Source organism: Podarcis erhardii (assembly GCF_964252035.2).
Source record: "Podarcis erhardii genome assembly, chromosome: Z".
Taxonomy (NCBI): domain Eukaryota; kingdom Metazoa; phylum Chordata; class Lepidosauria; order Squamata; family Lacertidae; genus Podarcis; species Podarcis erhardii.
The window spans coordinates 43,138,036-43,156,938 of NC_138504.1; the positions used below are offsets into that span (position 1 = coordinate 43,138,036).

General features: G+C 43.2%; 1 long non-coding RNA gene across 1 annotated transcript; it reads right to left on the reverse strand.

Moving 5' to 3' along the window:
- Positions 1–315: 315 nt before the first annotated feature.
- LOC309333856 lies at positions 316–8,847 on the reverse strand. Its single transcript, XR_014152705.1, has 3 exons — positions 8,702–8,847; positions 1,531–1,620; positions 316–671 (listed from the first exon to the last, which is right to left on the reverse strand). It is a non-coding gene; the product is annotated as an uncharacterized lncRNA (long non-coding RNA).
- Positions 8,848–18,903: the final 10,056 nt, after the last annotated feature.

Sequence of the window (18,903 nt, forward strand, 5' to 3'; positions counted from 1 at the left end):
AAAGACCCTGACTCTTGAGATTCTTCAAGCAGAAATATCAGGGGGTCATGAACCCATGACTGTCATTCCTGGAAGCATGAGCTCTTATCCATGAGCTATCGGTATATCACAAACACTTCCCACACACGGAGTTGAAAGTGTGGGCTGAAGTGGACTTTATAGGTTTTCCAGACCACCCTGTGATATTTGCTGTAATAGTCAAGCTGTACACTTGTCATGCGAAATAATGCAGGCTATTTCACCGTACTGTAATTGCGCTTTTGCAATGCAACTCATAATTTTCGATGGGGAAAATAAAAAACCATCAAAGACTAATAACAATATAACATAGCTTTTAATTAGTACAATTTCCTTTTCATTTCACTTCCAATTAAATCATTTTATAATTTTATAACTATCTACGGGCATCACAGGCAGAGGGTTTTCAGACACATTCATCTCCGCTGAAAGAGGAGTTTGTGAATCTGTCTTCATTATGGTCTGTGATGATGCAAGAGGGTGTGGACTTGCTGACATCATAGTTGCTTGAGGGGAAGCAGTGCAGGATCTTGTCCCAGGGAAGACGCTCCTTGTAGGCTTTTAGCGTCATCTTCTAATAGGCTGACTTTGGACGGGAAGGGTACATGTTGCTGGTGGCTCAGCTCTTCCAGATGAGGCGTGTCATGTAGTTACTTGTACAAAGGGAGGGAAAATTAGAAGCAATTAGTAGCCAGTTTTGGCTGAATTTGGGATTCAGCTGAATCCCATGGTTCAGCTGCCTTGGAAGCCCCCCCCCCCACTTTGTTCAAGTATTATGAACTATGGAGGGGGGGGGAACATTCTCCCTATCCACTTTCTCCACATAATCTCATACACTTCTAACACTCTCCTCCTCTTTTCACCTTTTTTTCTAAATGGAAAAATACAAAAACATTGCAAACTTCCTTCTCATTGGGAGAGCCTCCAGCTTGGGAGCCAAATGCAGACCTCTAGGCCTCTCTAGCTGGCTCTTGCAACTCTTCTCAGGCAGTAGCCCCTCCCCCCAGTTCCCCCCCCCACCTGCTTTGAACTGTCCCTGGGGATTTTTCACTGGCTGGGATACAGTCACTGAACTATGATATCACCTCTTGCTCTCCTAGAGCAACAGTTGTCCAGAAGGTAATGTGGCCCTCAGCCTGAAACTGATTACCCACCTTTGCTCTAGCCCTTTGTCTTCTTGGGTGGGGGGGTGGTTTCCCCCTTTATGCACCTTTTCCACCTCTGCTACACATCTTTTCTAAGAGTCCCTTTGGAGAATGGCTATTTTTGTCATGCTTCCCGAAAGCATCTGATCGGCTTCTGCTTTGGAATCATGCTGCTGGACTAGAAGGGCCTTTGGTCTGGTCCAGTAGGGTTCTTCTTAACCATATGCCCACAGCTGCAGGGATTGGAAACTTATGGCCCTCCAGACATTAAGATTCCAACCCCCACCAGCTCCTGCCAATGACCAAGGCTTATGAACAACACCTAATTCCCCATCTCTGCCACAGAGAGTCTCCAGTTCCTCCTTACCTGGTTTCTCATTTGCCTCCTGCTGTTGCTCCTCTTTGCTTTGACAGCAGCAGAAGCATTCCCTAATTTTAGCTGCCACATAGCCGCAGGCTGTAGACCATGGAAATAAAAGGAAAGTCAGATGGGAATCTCTGCATGCAGTCCACATAACTCAGCTTTCAATTTTTGAAAATGGGGGTTTGCAACAAGAGAAGAGTTGGGTGCAAAGAAAATGTAGAGAAGGGGCTGTTGCAGTGCTGGGATAATAACATATGCCCTCTAGTTTATCTTCTGCTTTGCAAAGTGCTCCTTGTGAACTATTTGTATGACATGATCGAGCGACTGTATTGATTACTGTGAATGGACCCATTCATAATGATTAAGATGTGACATAGCTTAACTCATGAGAATAAAATAAGCTTGACAACTCAATGGCTGGAATGCTCTCTGTAGTCTTTGTCACACCCATCAAAGTTTGGAGAAAGTGCTCAGCAAAATTTTTGATTTAAGCAGAGGGAGTCTGACAGCTGGAGGGTTTGTTTTGTTTAAGACAGAATTAAATAAAAGTGGGAGTGGGGCTGCTACTGTTGCTTCTTGAAAAGAAGATGCAGGATTGACAGTTGTGCTGTGTGCTTTAGAACTCTGATTGCTTTTAATATCTTCAGCACGTTTATTTGTAGAGAACAAAATGCAACAACAAAATATGTACAAGAGGAAAAAAATCACTATAAATTTCTTGCATACCAGTTCAACTTGAGGAAACAGTCTCTGTAAACTGATGCACTCTGTATAGGACTTCCTACTGCCAAAAAAACCATTGTATGACTCAGTCTTTCCACATCTCTTGTTTTTATTAGCAATATGTTCCTGGTCAGCCACATCTAGATAGTTTACAAAGCCAGACTTCCGGTGCTAATCACCATGGTGAACAGCAGGTCCCAAGATAGCGGACACCGGCCATGCAGCCAATTAAGGATAATGTGAGAGTAATTGTCCTTGCAAGCCGGGGGTTGGGGGGGAGCTTTCACTCGCAGTTCATCTGATACCTGCTTCTCACTCCAATGGAATGTGGGGGGCAGGGACACTGAGTGTATAGCACTGCATGTATCGGAAACTCTGCAATGCAGCCACCATGAGCGGAAGTCCTTCTGTTTTTTAAGATGTATCAGAATTTGGACTTAAGAAGCAAGCATGTTCTGAATGAAGGAGACAAGATAACCTGCTAAATGAACCAGCCACTGAGTGCAAAGGTCTCAATCTGGAGAAGATTTTCATCGTTATTGGATTGGTATGTTGGTAGAGAGGAGCCTTTGTTCTCTCTTTAAATATTCACTATGCCATTTTATGTTTTGGCAACTCTTCACCAAAGAAAAATTAGCTACTAATGAAATGTCATTAATAATGGATTGCAAATATTAATGGAATGCAAGAGGGAATTAACAAGAACTTTATAATGCTTATAGATTAATTCAAAGAACAGAACTATGTGGAAACATTGGGATGTTGGGTGGCAATAGTCCCTAAGGAGGACTCTAACTTTAATTTATTACGGTGCTGGCGAGATATCAGCTTGTGATCGGGCGGGAAAGAAATCAAAGAAAATGCTGGAAGTCTGCCTGGAGTAATGGGCAGACACCAGACCTCTTTTGATTTTGGGAAAAGCAAGATGGCGAGAGGCCTTTACGCAGCAAAAATGAGTCCTTGGAGTGGGGGGGGGGGATGCCGAAAATGATTGAGTACAGCAAGAAAGGAAGGACGAACATTAAAAAAAAAGCATTCCACACAGAAAGTTACAAGACTTAAACTCCTCTTGCAAAATAAAGGCAATGGAATAAATACAAACGAAAGTCATCACATCAGTGTTTGTTAAAACAAAGGATCAACACTGGAAATGTATTGTTTGGATTAAATAAGAGGATTGGAGTAGGCACAAGGAATAACAGCATCTGCCAAAAATCAGAACATGGGAAGTCATCCAAAATGTTTAATTTGGAATCGGATAATTGGCTCTTTTAATTGTATTATGATTTGGTATTGTATTAATGTGGTTTATATTGGATTCTTATTAATTAAAAATTAATAAAATTAATAAAATTTTTATTAATTAAATTAAATTTAAATTAAATTAAATTCTTATTAATTAAAAATTAATAAAAATTAGATAGTTTACAAGGCCACACCTAAATAACAGTTGCGGTTGTGATGATGGGATGCTCCATCATTCCATTTCCTTATGGTTCAGTGAGTTCACTCTGCTCAGCATTCCAGGCTTGCTGAAATCATTTTTAACAGTGGTTGGTGGGGCTGTAGAGACAAGGCAGCACTATTTGCCTGGCTGCCCAACAGCAAGCGTCACTTCCAGTTACTGAGAGGTAGAGGGAGTGAGGTGCGGGGAGCTCAGCAACATGCAAGCATGACGGCGCCCCCAGTTCAATCCTCTTGACTCTCATCCCACTAGGTAACCAGCAGCAACATCTGGCACTGGAAAGTCAGGCACCTTGATTGTGCCACCTGCTCCTACCTTTAATCAAATAATAATTCCAGAATTGGAGCATGTGCATTCTGCAGCAATTTTCACTTCACATGCTCTACACATAAATGCTGCAAATGAGCAAAGACATGGCTGCAGGTACAAAGTCCTATGAGGAATTGTTGAAAGAGTTGAGTAGGTTTATCATGGAGAAGAGACAGTTAAGAGGAGACATGGGGAGAGCTGTCTTCAAATATCTAAAGGACTGTTGGTCACACAGAAGGTGGAGCAGGCTGGGGTCACATCTGCACCATACACTTAAAGTGCTCTTAGAACACTTCAATAGGCATGCTTTTCCACAAAGAATGCTGGTAACTGTGGTTTGTTATGGGTCTCCTAACAATGCCCAGAATGTTTAACAAACTAGAACTTCTGGGTCGGCGCCATCGCCGAATGGCGGACTCCCTCCGAGCTCCGGAGGAAGTCTGCTAGGTAGGGGTCGGGTCCTGCCGCGCCGGCGACGCGGGGACCCTCAAAAACCATGGGCGGAGATGCCCATGGACTTGGTGACTCGGCGGGCACCGCTTGCGCCCCCCCGACCCGCGAAGGAGCCTTTTTAAAGGCTGCGGAGCAGGTGACGGGGTGTGTGTGTGTGTGGTGCTATGAGTCCACTGCTTCCCCTGCCTAGCGAAGCCGCATGCCATTCGGTGGAGAGCAATGACTTCTTCTTTGGAAATTTCGGATTTAACTAAAAAGAACAACCCGTGAGTAAATTTATTGGACTTAAAAGGCAAATTTGACTTATGAATTTGGAGCGAGCGGGGGCGGGGTGCAAAAAGGAAGTCCGCCCCCCCTTTTGTAGATGGTTTAATGCAAGGATGTGACAACTAAGATCGAGAGATGAACTTGCTTATTTGAAAAAGAAAATTTAACTTCACGAAGGGAAATTACAATTTGTGCTGGAGGAGAAGATTGATTTGTGGAACTAAAGTGCAACCCCCCCGGGAACCGGGAACAATCCGCTATGAGAGGCTGGCGAAGAGACACAGAAACTTTGACAGCTGTTAAAATAGCTGTCAAAGCAGGGAAATAAAAGAGAACTTTGTTACGATGGCTTTGTCGGTTAGATTTGCTACAATTTGGACATAAACTATTGGAAATAAAGGCAACAATTTATTTGACTTTTGGGTCTGACTTTGAAAGAAATTAAGTTACTATATTCCCTCTAGAGGGAGGATGGGACATTGCAACAGCAGTTGCAAGTGGAAAAACACTATGAATTTGAGCAGGATTTGTTATCTCTTGGGAAAGCTGCAAAAACGAAGCATTATTTTGTCTACAGAGGTTTCTATACTAAAGGAGACAATGGATTTATCTATTGAAGAAAGGAAGGGACTTGACGTAAGTTATGTTCCTGAATAACAAAAGCCTCTGTGGAGAACAAGAAGTTTCTGAGTTAGAAGGTTTTCGCAGCAGAACAGGAAAAAGCAACCTGAGGAATAAGAGCTGGACTAAATTTGAAGTTGGAGAATTTGGAACATCTAGACTTTAAAAGGATTAAGAAATAGAATTAGACTTTTAAACATAGAGGTCTGGATGGAAGAAGAATGACCTTTTCTGAGAGTTTCTCTGAGATCGGACTTTCTGAAATTAAAAGCTAACAAAAGATGGCAAAGTGGAGCTGAGACATAGACGTGGATGCACCAGGCTGGCAGTAGACAACTGGATGAACTTTGGGGATCGGAACCGGGGAAAAGGGGGGGGGGAGAGATTTGGAATTCAAAGGCTGTAAAATTATATATTCTTTCTTTCTTTTCTTTTTTTTATTGTCTGTTGTTTGAAAATAAGGGAATTCGTGGGAGGGAAATGGGGTCGATCCTAGGGAATTATATAAATGGTTAATTAAGAAAAATAAGATAAATTAATTTGGAACAAATGTGTTATTTAAAATTATAAATACGGCTTTAAAATCTGGGGTAAGAATTTGTGGAACCAATTTAAGAGAAATGGGGTACAAAAGGGGGAGGGGGGGGAGTCCGGGAAAGATGCTATTGAAATTAATTGTAAACTATATCTGTCTTTTCTTTCTATCTTTCCTTTTTATTTTGGAAAATCTTAATAAATATTATTTAAAAAAAAAACAGAATGTTTAACAAACTATAGTCTCCAGAATTATTTGGGTGGGGGAAGTCATGGCTATTAATGTAGTATAGGAGTATGTGAGAGGAATGTATGCATTAGGCAAAACTGCGTATAAGCATGTGTGTATTCACACCCCAAATGGTGGTTTTTTAATGCTCAAATGGTGATGAATTTGCATGTGGATTTAAATAATGGAATCATTGAGGTGGAAGGCACCACAAGGGCCATCTAGTCTAACCCACTGCAATGCAGGAATCTTATGCCCAATATAGGGCTTGAACCCATGGCCCTGAGATTAAGAGTATCATGTGTTATCAGCTGAGCTATGCCAGTGGCAAACTGATGTGGAAATGTAGAAAACTGAACTTGGAAAAATGAGGAACTGAGAGAAACGGAAAATAACAGATTTTCCCATCGCTATTGACAGGACACATGCCTTGCTTACAACAGATGCCCACTTCTATCCCTGCCATCTCCAGCTAAAACATAGATGAGGTAGCACAAAAAACGAAAGACCTTTCTCTGCCTGAGATCTGGGGAAACCATTGTCAGTAGCGGTAGATAATTGGTTTTCAGCTGGATTTCCAAGATTCACCACCAGGTTATGGCCTGATCTAAGGGTCTCTCAGCAGCACCATAACCACCATTCAAATGCATGGTGAAGAAAAAGAAAAAGGACAAGGAAAAAGCTCTATCGATCAATATTAGATCTTAAACCATTTTATTAATAAGTGTGGTAATGGGCCTAAGAAATATTTAGGCACAGTTTTTTACAGAGGCATTTGGCAGGATAAATTGTGAAAGGCTGAGGATAAAACTTTGGAATTCAAACATGGACTGACGTTTGTGTACACTTAGCGAAATATTACGCTCTAAAACAGGAGTGAGGGCTCATCCATGCATACCTTTTGCCCTGTGCTTTTTAGGCACAGGTCCACACTTCCCAGGTCTAGGTCTCAGTGCTTCATTGTTATTACTTTTTGCCCTGTCTATTTAGAATTCCTAAAAAAATATTTTATGCAACAGCTACAATCACATAAGGTGACTACCCGGGTAGCAAATTGTGAACAAATTTTAGCTTTTGATATAATTCTCCAGCTTCTTAAAAAGTGGACCCTAGATTAGACCCGAATATATACAGGGAGAAAGGTTTGGGGGGATTCCATTCCCAACAAGCTCTACAGGCAAATCCAGAAATCATTGTTCTCTCCAGTTACATTTTCTTAAATCAACATATGTAATGGAGAATTATATAACAGTTTATTTAGAAAAGTATTTCTGGCTTTGCATTCCAAGACAGTGTCTTCACAATATTTAGAGGGACTATAGCAAAATATGTACAGAAGTGAGAGCTGGACCATAAAGAAGACTGATCACCAAAGAATTGATGCTTTTGAATTATGGTGCTGGAGGAGACTCTTGAGAGTCCCATGGACTGCAAGAAGATCACACCTCTTTGTTCTTAAGGAAATCAGCCCTGAGTGCTCACAGGAAGGACTGATTCTGAAGCTGAGGCTCCAATACTTTGGCCACCTCATGAGAAGAGAAGACTCCTTGGAAAAGACCCTGATGTTGGGAAAGATGGAGGGCACAAGGAGAAGGGGGTGACAGAGGACGAGATGGTTGGACAGTGTTCTCGAAGCTACCAGCATGAGTTTGACCAAACTGCAGAAGGCAGTGGAAGATGGGAGTGCCTGGCGTGCTCTGGTCCATGGGGTCACAAAGAGTCGGACATGACTAAACGACTAAACAACAACAAATAGCAAAATACTGATGGAACAGTGATTTGCATATGTGATGCTGCAGCAGTAGAATATCTTTATCATTATTTACTGTTGTGCTCTTTGTATTCTGAACCAAAGGCAAAATTTATTCTGAATTTTTCATGTAAGATACCTGATAGTGATGATCAAGTGAAAATCATACATTTGCTGTCTGATTCTGACAAATTTCTGAATGGGTGGTTTAATAGGATGGTCTAATGCATCAGGTTTTTAACCTTTGGTGTTTCATTTTATTTTACCTTTTTATATATTTTTTGGTATATTTTAATGTAAATATATATTTTGGTCAATGTTGGTTTTTTAAAATATTGCATGAGTGTATATATTTTTTCTGTGGTTGATTTGACCATGATGTTTGAACCAACAACAATAAGTAATAAACCAGAAAAAAAACCAAAGTAGGTCCTCAGAAACATGTTTGGGTTAAAGGTAAATATCAGGTTGGAATGTGTTGAAGGCAGTAGACTACAGAACCTAAGGAAGGATATAAGTTCCTCCCAGAGTGCTCCTGAAATACTTCAATCTGGAAGTAGTTCAAGGAACTGGCCCCTGGTTTTTAGTTTGGATTAAACTCTTCACTCTGACAGAGAATTGGTGCCTTGAAGCAGCTGTGTGACCCAGCAAACACACATCCCACCCTTCTCCCTTTGTCAGGGGAAAGATTAAAAATAGATCTACGGGGACAAAAACCGCAGCTGAAACACCAGCTCCTCTTTCCCTTTGATCTCAGGTACTGAAAAAGCTCTTTTGTAACCAAAAGTCATCTGGGCTTTAGATAAAGCTGTTCTTCACTTACCATGAGCAATAACTCAGGCCATGTTTCCTGTGGGTACAGATGGGTGCGCTCTCTCTCTCTCTCTTTCTTTGCAGTCAACAGGTCTACAGCAAGAAAGCTGTTGCCACTTATTTCCTCCTTCTGGTAACACATTACATCGGTTCCTCACCAGAGGGCGTTGCCCCAGTAACCTAGTCACATGTGGGTGACAGTTAGCAGGATAGGTGTTTTGTGACATACAGTTGCTCTGTTTGCTTCACTTTAGGGTAAGGAGGAGAGGGGATCTGGTTTTGTCTGTGAAGCTTTCCTGTGTGAGTGTTGAGGGAGTCAGCTGGTGGGGGACTTACCCAAAGAACCAACATCTGTCATAACTCAATTGGTGGAAACACTTTAAAAATCCAATCTTACCTGTGCAACCTGTTTATTCAGTGCTAAGTCCTATTTCTCCCCAGTGCAGAAATGTGTTAGCAGCTGCAGCCTTTGACAGATTTCACACATGCCATTTAAAGCTAGTTTGAGCCTCTCTCTCCTCTCGGGGACTTTATTTTATTATAATTTTTTTTATTAAGAAATTTTATTAAGAAAGAAATATATATATACAGTAGTACCTCGGGTTACATACGCTTCAGGTTACATACGCTTCAGGTTACACACTCCGCTAACCCAGAAATAGTGCTTCAGATTAAGAACTTTGCTTCAGGATAAGAACAGAAATCGTGTTCCAGCAGCACGGGGGCAGCAGGAGGCCCCATTACCTAAAGTGGTGCTTCAGGTTAAGCACAGTTTCAGGTTAAGAACAGACCTCCGGAACGAATTAAGTACTTAACCCGAGGTACCACTGTATATAGAAACAATCAGGAAGCAATAGTACAAGGCTGAGTAAATCAAGAGAGGTAAGCACAGAAACCTGTCAAAATAAATGGTGCACAATCAGTGTTATGCAGTACTTGAGCTGTAGAAACAACATCAAACTAAGGTCACCTGCAACTGTACCTGTATCTATTTACAAAATCCTCTGAAGACCATTAAAGAAGGTGGCTGTACAATGAAAGAAGGTGGATATACCTTCCCACATAGCAAGTGTTTCACCAGTGATTTGAACTGAAGGCTTTGATTAGTATTTCATTGCCAGTCTTCTATCCATTATCCTTTCTTCACCTAAAGTTGTATACAGCTGTGAACAACATTTTAACATTTTCAACACCTCCTTCCTGTAGGTGATGAAATCTGTTCATTTAGAAACACACACCCTGCCACCACCTGTATTGTCAATTCTCTGCTTGTGGTGAAACAGATAGGTAAAGTAAAGGACCCCTGGGCATTAAGTCCAGTCAAAGGTGACTATGGGGTTGTGGTGCTCATCTTCATTTTCAGGCCAAGGGAGCCAGCATCTGTCCACAGACAGCTTTCCAGGTCATGTGGCCAGCATGACTAAACCAATTCTGTTGCAACGGAACACCGTGACAGATGCCAGAGCGCACAGAAACGCTGTTTACCTTCCCACTGCAGCGATACCTATTTACTCACACTGTCATGTTTTCAAATTGCTAGGTTGGCAGAAGCTGAGACAGAGCAGCAGGAGCTCACCCCATCGCATGGATTCGAACCGCCAACCTTCCAATCGGCAAGCCCAAGAGGCTCAGTAGTTTAGACCACAGTGCCACCCACGTCCCGGTGAAACAGATAAGATTAGTGGAAAACCGCTTCATTTTCATCTATTTCCTTCACTACAGCTGCCCTTAAACATTCTTTGCTGGAAACTTCTATCAGATTCATTCAAGCCAAGACTGCATTCTTATTCTCTCTCTCACACACACACCCCTTGAACTAACAAGGCTTTCCATCAGTCTTGTTGGTTTCACTGGACAGCTGGTGAAGGTTGGTAGGGCAGAGTAGAAACAGGACTGTGCACAGGCTCAGCCCGAATCCTGGACTGAATATGGCCAATCGGGGTCAACTTGAAATTCAGCCAGAGTGGGTTGAGGGAACCCAAGATCTTGCCAGGTCAGATCAGGTCCACCTGGAACCATAGGAGCCAACTTTTAGGGGCTGAGGTCCCTTTGTCCCTCCCCCAAAAGGTGATGGGCATTTCCATTCAAATGGTATGTGTATGCTGTGTTTTGTGATCAATTATGTGGGGTGGGGTGGGGCTTACCTCCCCCCCAATATTTTATTCAAGTTGGCACCCCTGCCTGGAACAATCCTGGAACCAAGAGATGTGGGGCAACCTGGTAGCAATGAGAGGGTGTGGTGGAAAGAGACACACATCGGCAGCCTGCAGGTGCCTCATTCTTCCTCCTCCCAACTACATGATCAGTTTTAGGCTTTAAAATGGAGAATCTTCAAACTGGTTTAGGGCCAGAATCTGGCTTGGGTTGGCCCTGGATCCAGATGTGGATTTGCAGAACCCTAGGTAGAAAGATACTCTGTGGGACTACATCTGTGTCAAATGCAGGGCAATCTGGACAGAAATATCTGGAAAGGCCTTCTGTAGCTGTAGCTGGGAACAGGATAACTGGTAAATTGTGTTGATGCTCATTGACTGAAATGAGGGGATGATTACTGGGTAATGCTTTAAATGTGCACTTGATGTTTGTTCAGGATTTCATCAGGAAGCATTGCTTAACCATCTCTCTAGAGACTGTGTTGCAAGACCTCACAGAGCAATTTCTTAACAGCTTCTTTATTTTTACATGTCTGCTGCTTGCTTAGACTTGTTACTCACAGCAGTTTTTGTTCAGTTGTTCTCATTTGTCAAAATTGAGTGCTACAGAGATCATCACATGCCAGTTCTCCAGAATTCCATGTGCTCTCCGGGAAAGCCCTGTAAGAATCTTCATTCTCCATCCACTAAAAACAAAGCAACACTTGATTATAGCAGGCTGCACCACATTGCAGATATTAATATTGTGCAGTTTGAAGCGACTTGGATGCATAAAAGCTGACTCCTTTTGGAAATAAAAATTTGTCAAGACCCATAAGTTGAATTAAATCTTTACTCGCAGAATTTTCTTCAAAACAATAAAAACAGTAAATGATACATCCAAAATATCCATACAATAACTTGTGCAAGTCCAGCACAGCTTCTTAAAAATAACTTTAAACAGGATTGAGATCATACAGAGGTCATTATAGCATGAGGTTGTGTGCTTCTGGAGAGCTTCATTAACACCCTTTCACAGAGCCTAAGGACCCTTTCAAAATGGAGATTTGCAACAATACTTTTGTTTTGTTTGTTTTTTAAATAAATTTTTATTAAGGTTTTAAAGGTTACAGAAAAATAAAAAGTAAACAATCGAAGAAAGAAAAAGAAAAAACAATACATATATAAAAAAAAATCACCAAAAACCAGAAAAAAGAAAAAAGAAAAAAAGAAATAAAAAGCAAGTCAAACCTTTATCTCACTTACTTTCACTTATTTCGTTGACTTCCTCACGCCTCCCATTTTTGTATTCTGATTCAATTAGATATTCCACCAAATCCTTCCAACTTTGTTTTTATCCTAATAATTTATCTTAACATACTATAATTCCCCTCTTTGTATTCTAATTCATATAGATATTTCAGCAAATCCTTCATCTTAATTTTATCCTTATATCTTATCTTAATATACTGTGATTTTCCATTCTTTCTTTCACCAAATAACCATCCACTTTTACTTTATTTAATCTTATTTCCCATTATGCAACAATACTTTTGTCACCCTCATCTAAGGTTAAGCACTCAAAGTGTTACCTAGCAGAAAACAACAATAGCCAATTATCAAGCCATCAAGGAGTTCAGAGACCACTTAGTATACAGTCATAGCTCATGTTACTTCTGCTTCATTGTTATGTTCAGGTTACATCCCACGGCGACCCAGATGTACTGGAAAGGGTTACTTCTGGGGTTCTCCACTTGCGCATGTGCAGATGCGCAAAATGACATCATGTGCATGTGCAGAAGTGGCGAATCGCAACCCGCGCATGCGCAGACGCTCCTCCGCAGGTTGCGCTCTTTTCATGTTGTGAACGGGCCTCCGGAATGGATCCTGGTCGCAACCAGAGGTACCACTGTATTCCAGTGGAATCGACCCATGTTAAACTTTTTCAGTAATTCACATTTAGACATTCCACATTCCAGTGTCAATTAAAAGATTATACTTAACACACCACACTTGCGCACAGGGGCTGCTTGTGTGAGGTCTGTGTTACAGAGGGCTGATTGGGACACAAGAAAAGTTCTCAGTGGTATCTTGTATCCTTTGGCACTGGGGCGGGGGGGGGGGGGAGGAAGGGAGGCCAATAGTAGGTGGAGTCACAGCCAATGGCTGACAAAGGAACCATGACTGGTTGCAAGTAAGAAGCTGTGGAAGGTAGGCTGAGGTTGGTGGGGCAGTGCCCTTATGAACTCGCCTTTGCTGAGAATGCTGCTGAATCAGACCAAAGGCCAACTTGTGTTGTGTTGCTATTTAACTATATGCCCAAAGCCCTGCTTTGCTTGGCTTTGCAAATATTACAGAAGATAAAAATGTGAAACAAAACCTTAGTATCTCAGAAGTATTTAAACCAAATACATTTGTGTTCCTGCCATAGAGTCAAAGAGAATTTCCTACAAGAATAACTGAAGATCAAAAGTAGATACTTAAGTACAGTAGATACCTCTGCCTTATAAGGGTCCCAGGGTGCGGCAAGGCAGGTGGAAAAGTTTGCCCTTGATGGTTCTTGCAGGTTCTTATAAGAACGTAAGAGGAGCCTGCTGGATCAGGCCAATGGTCCACCTAGTCTGGCATCCTGTTCTCACAGTGGCCCAACAGATGCCTGCAGGAAACCCTCAAGAAAGATTTGAGTGCAAGAACACACTCTTCTCCTGTGGTCTAAAGCAACTGATATTCAGCAGCATAAATACCTCCTCCTTTCTACCTCCTGATGTACCTACCACACAGGATCAAATCCTCCTGCTCATCAGCTGTTAAGTGAAGTTTTCAGTCATGTGCAGTGCTGGTTGTTGCTGTGAAGAAATAGCACTGCACAAGGTTTTAACCATCCACTGGTGGCGCTGTGGGTTAAACCACAGAGCCTAGGACTTGCCGATCAGAAGGTCAGTGGTTCGAATCCCAGCGACGGGGTGAGCTCCTGCTCCTGCCAACCTAGCAGTTTGAAAGCACCTCAAAGTGCAAGTAGATAAATAGGTACTGCTCCGTTGGGAAGGTAAATGGTGTTTCCATGTGCTGCTCTGGTTCGCCAGAAGCAGCTTAGTCATGCTGGCCACATGACCCGGAAGCTGTATGCTGGCTCCCTCGGCCAATAAAGTGAGATGAGCGCCACAACCCCAGAGTCGGCCACGACTGGACCTAATGGTCAGGGGTCCCTTTACCCTTTACTTTTAAGCAGGAGGATTTGATCCAGTGTGGTCCTGGGTGCTGCTCCTGCTTTTAAAAAAGCTGCTTGCAATGGGGCAGCACGCCACAGGGTCAAGCCTACCTGCTCCTGGTTGGGAGACAGATCATATGTTGCAGAAAGGGTTCTGAAAACCCTCAGCCCCACCTCCCAAATTGCCTCAGGGAAGAACTGTGCACATGGTTACTCAAAAGGTGCCCTGCACACGCCTCATTGCAATGAGCAATGCGCAAGCAATTTCCTTGACGATCATCACTTGTTAATTGTGATTAATCATTAACCTAAATAATCAAGGGCACCGACTCGCCCCCCACATTGCGAGGGCGCATCACATGATTCTTCACGTCACATGTCATGTGAAGCATGCCACGCCCACCTAGCACGCAAGCGCTTGTGTGCAGGGTCGGGACACACAGGCATCCCGCAGCCATGATGCCAGTGCTGGCGCACATAGTGGGGAATGGGGAGCATGGAGCTGGACTTCGTGCTCAGCCTCCTCCTCCCCATGTGACATCGGCGGGAAGAAGGAGGAGACGGAGCGGGCCACAGGATTTGGTGGGAGCCCAGCTTCCTCCTTGAAAAATGGGGGGGGGGGTGAAGACCACTCAGACCCCACCACTTGGCACTCCTGTAAATAATAGAAAGGTCTTTGCATGTACAAAGTCCCACATTCAATCTGTTGTATCCCTGGGTCGGACTAGGGAAATTGGGAGAACTGCAGCCAGTCAGTGTGGACAGTATTGCCCTAGATGGAAGTTAGTGTGCCTGAGTATAAGCCAGCATCTTACATTCCTAAATGACTTACAAATTTGCTGCCCTTTCATGGTACCTCATGGTAAGGACGCTCACTGGAAGAACAGATTGTGAAGCTGAGGCTATAAAAACTTTGGCCACCTCATGAGAAGAGAAGACTCCTTGGAAAAGACCCTGATATTGGGAAAGATGGAGGGCACAAGGAGAAGGGGGTGACAGAGGATGAGATGGTTGGACAGTGTTCTTGAAGCTATGAACAAGAGTTTGACCAAACTGCTGGAGGCAGTGGAAGACAGGAGTGCCTGGTGTGCTCTGGTCCATGGGGTCACGAAGAGTCAGACACGACTAAATGACTAAACAACAACAACAATGGTAAGGACGCTGGTGGCGCTCTGGGTTAAACCACAGAGCCTAGGGTTTGCCGATCAGAAGGTCGGCGGTTTGAATCCCCGTGATAGGGTGAGCTCCCGTTGTTCAGTCCCAGCTCCTGCCAGCCTAGCAGTTCAAAAGCACACAGTGCAAGTAGATAAATAGGAACCGCTCCAGCGGAAAGGTAAACGGCATTTCTGTGCGCTGCTCTGGTTCGCCAGAGGCGGCTTAGTCATGCTGGCCACATGACCCGGAAGCTGTACGCCGGCTCCTTCAGCCAATAAAGCGAGATGAGAGCCGCAATCCAAGAGTCGTCTGTGACTGGACCTAATGGTCAGGGGGCCTTTACCTTTACTGGTAAGGCCAGACTGGTTTTCAAAGCAGTAATTTTTTAAAAAAGGTATCCCCTATGTCCAAAGGAAGCATTAAAGTCCAGAGTTCCATAGAAACCAGAGGACGCCGGCCTACAGTTGCATAATATGTCCAGATATTTCAGGTTCAAAATGCAGCGTCTCATGTGCTTATTCTGGCTGTCAAGGATGTCCTGAAATTCTGGGGAAAGGCTCCCGGCCCTCACAGATTGACCTAACCTCAGTAAAGTGCCGATTTTCGTTTCCACTGTACCATCTTAGTGAAGCAGTTTAGTTGTTCCAAACACATTTTCTCCATGACGCTCATTGCATCAGGGTTGTCAGGAGGACTTGAAGTGAGTATGTGAGAAAGTGCAGAGGATTAGACAGGAAGGTGACAAGTGTCCTGACTTATGAAAGTGATGAATTATTCATAATCGCTCTTACAATTAATTCAGGAACTTCAAAGGATTGTTGGTGTTGCTGAAACAGCAAACACTTCTTTTCTTTTCTTTTTGCTGAAAGTCATGACGAGGTATTATGACACTGCTTTCATTATTATTTTTTAATCACATGTCTGGGGAATTTCCTAGAATATCCTGTTGTACTACTGAATTTGAATGTCCTGCTCCTGTTTCCAGAAGGGTAGCCATGTATAGCAAATGGCCTCAGAGGACCTTAAAGTAAAATAAGAACAGATACAATGTGAAATGCCACCAAACAAATAATTAAACCTTAAATATCTAGATCTATATTTTGACATGTTTTGTTTCTGTCTGTTCTCTGTGGGTTTGGACACCTCTTAAAATAGCATAGTGAGATTTGTCATGATGGTTCCTGTTGTGGAGCAGATTTGAGGTTCATGTTTGGATAGAAGCATATGCCATTTTGAATCAAGATGGTGGACTGAAGCTTTCAAGCCTACATTGATTTGCAGGTCCAGTCAGCTTCCAGATGCTGGAATTCCTGCCCAAAGAAACCAAGACTCCTTGGGAATAAGGGGCTATTCATGAGGAAGCTCCCTCTCTTGAGTAGACAACAGTCCTCAGGGAATCCAGATGGCCTGCACAGCTGTACTCTGGGTGGGGCTCCAGAGTTCCATGATGAAAAACCTCCAGTTCCTAGCAGAGAATGCTGGAACAACCTTGTATGAGCTCCTTGGCAGGGACGTCTTTACCATTGAGAGTAGTGGTGCAGTGAGCCAGGGTGCCAAGCAGTGGAGGGGGCCAGGCGGAGAGTCCAGGGAGGGGAAAGCAGGGAGGTAAGCAAGGCGGAGCAGGGGCTTGGTGCCTGTGCGCCTCCAGAGTCCGTCGGAGGCACTAGGACCCTGTTCCGTTCTGCAGCGCCAGGGTCATCCCTCATCCCATCTCTGCTTCCTCATTTAGCACTTGATCTATCTCCCCGCTGACTGAGTCTACCGAAACCTCGTTATCTTGTTAACTCTTTCATAACCTGGATGAAACGTAACAAGTCAATGTCAGAGTGTTTCCGAAACCTGCCGACTCAAAGCCTGCCAAAGCCTCAAAACTTTGGAAATTCATATAAAATCACTAGTTCCACCGATTTGCTTCATTCCAACACCACTTAATACCTTTGGCCAAGGACTTCAAACGCCATCAGTTCCTGCCATGATCCCTCAGGTGTGCAGTCACGTACTCAAGCTCTCCTGGGCAGCCCCGTTGCCACTGTGGAGTGTTCCTTCGGCTCACTGGGTCCTGCCTGGTGAATGGGGCTTGGGCTACAGGGCACATACCAAACTTTCTGTGGGATGGCCGCCCCTGGAGCCTTTTCCAGTGATTGCCCGTTTATTTATTTCTTGGAGTATTTTAATCATAGTATCACAGAACTGGACGGTTAGAAGGAACCCCAGAGGTCTTCTAGACCAACCCCCTCCAGTGCAGGAATCACAGCACAAGAATCTCTCACAAAACACATTTGCTCCATCTTCCCTGTGAACAGCCGTACAGATACAGCAGAATAACAGAACTATTCACGGAGTTGGAAGGGAACCACCAGGGTCATCTAGTCCAACCCCCTGCAATGCAGGAATATTTTGCCCAAGATGGGGCTTTAAACCACAACCCTGGGATTAAAAATCTCATGCTTTACTGACTGAGGTATATCTAAGTTTAGCATTTTCTCTCTCATTTTGGTGCCAGGTGAAGCTATGCCATTTTGCTTCGACAATTTAAGACCAGGAGTGACTTGTCAGATTTTGGATGGCCCACATGCATCTGAAACTACATAAGTGCATATATAGGTGCATTGTTAATCATCATCATCATCATCATCATCATCATCATCATTTATTTATACCCCGCCCATCTGGCTGAGTTTCCCCAGCCACTCTGGGCAGCTCCCAATCAAGTGGTGTCAGCTCCCTAGAAAAAGGTCAACAACTTTGGGGTCCCCACCCTTAAAAAAGTTATGGGAAGCGGGGGTGGGTGGGTGCCGGAGGGATCTTTGCATCACGGCGTCAGATATGCTTAAGACGGCCCTCCTCCTTGATGTACCATACAACCTAATTGGTCACATGAGTTCCATGCGTTTAGACCTTGGACTGCTTCTGGACCTTGTATCTCATGATACCCTTATGCTTTGACTTTGGACCATGATGAGATCTTGCTTTTTCGATTGCTCTTGTGAGTCGACCTGGGACTGCTGGATTTGGCATCATCTGAAGCAGGACAGTAACTGACTTTTGCATGACGTTTCCTGAGATCAAAGATAAATATTTTGTCTATATTTGGATACATTTAGGTTCCACTTTGAATCAAGACAGTAGATGGACCATTTGCACTGAATTTATAGGTTACCTAACAGCATGGGAATGAAAATGTATTTTTTTCCATAAAGAAACAAGAAAAGAAGAAATCCATTTTAAAGTTGCAGTATTGTTTGGTTTCTTATAATTCCTGAACAATGATACATCTTTAAACAAATACTTTCCCTGAAAATAGCCCAGGGTTCTTACTTACCGTAACTCCATTATCTGTTTCATTTATACACCAAGGTGCCTCTCGCCTATGTTGAAAGGGGTGCCAGGACATTGGGACCTACTGACATATGTTAACAGGTTTTGGACAAGGAGGTTCTCAGGAATCTCTTTGAAAATTGGGCAAGTAGTTCACTCTTGAATTTATTTGTGGATCCAGATCAAGACTTGAAGAACAATGAATTAGTTTTGTATCTCTTGATAGCTGCCTGGGCCTCAGTGGCCAAATTCTGGAACACTTTTGATCTTGCTCATTTGAAGTACTGGTATTCCAAGACTTGGCAAATTGCCCTCCTTGAAATAAAAGGTTTGCATAAATTAAAAGTGCTTCAAAGTGCTCAAGACCATTTCATAGACAAAAGTAGCAACTCCTGAACA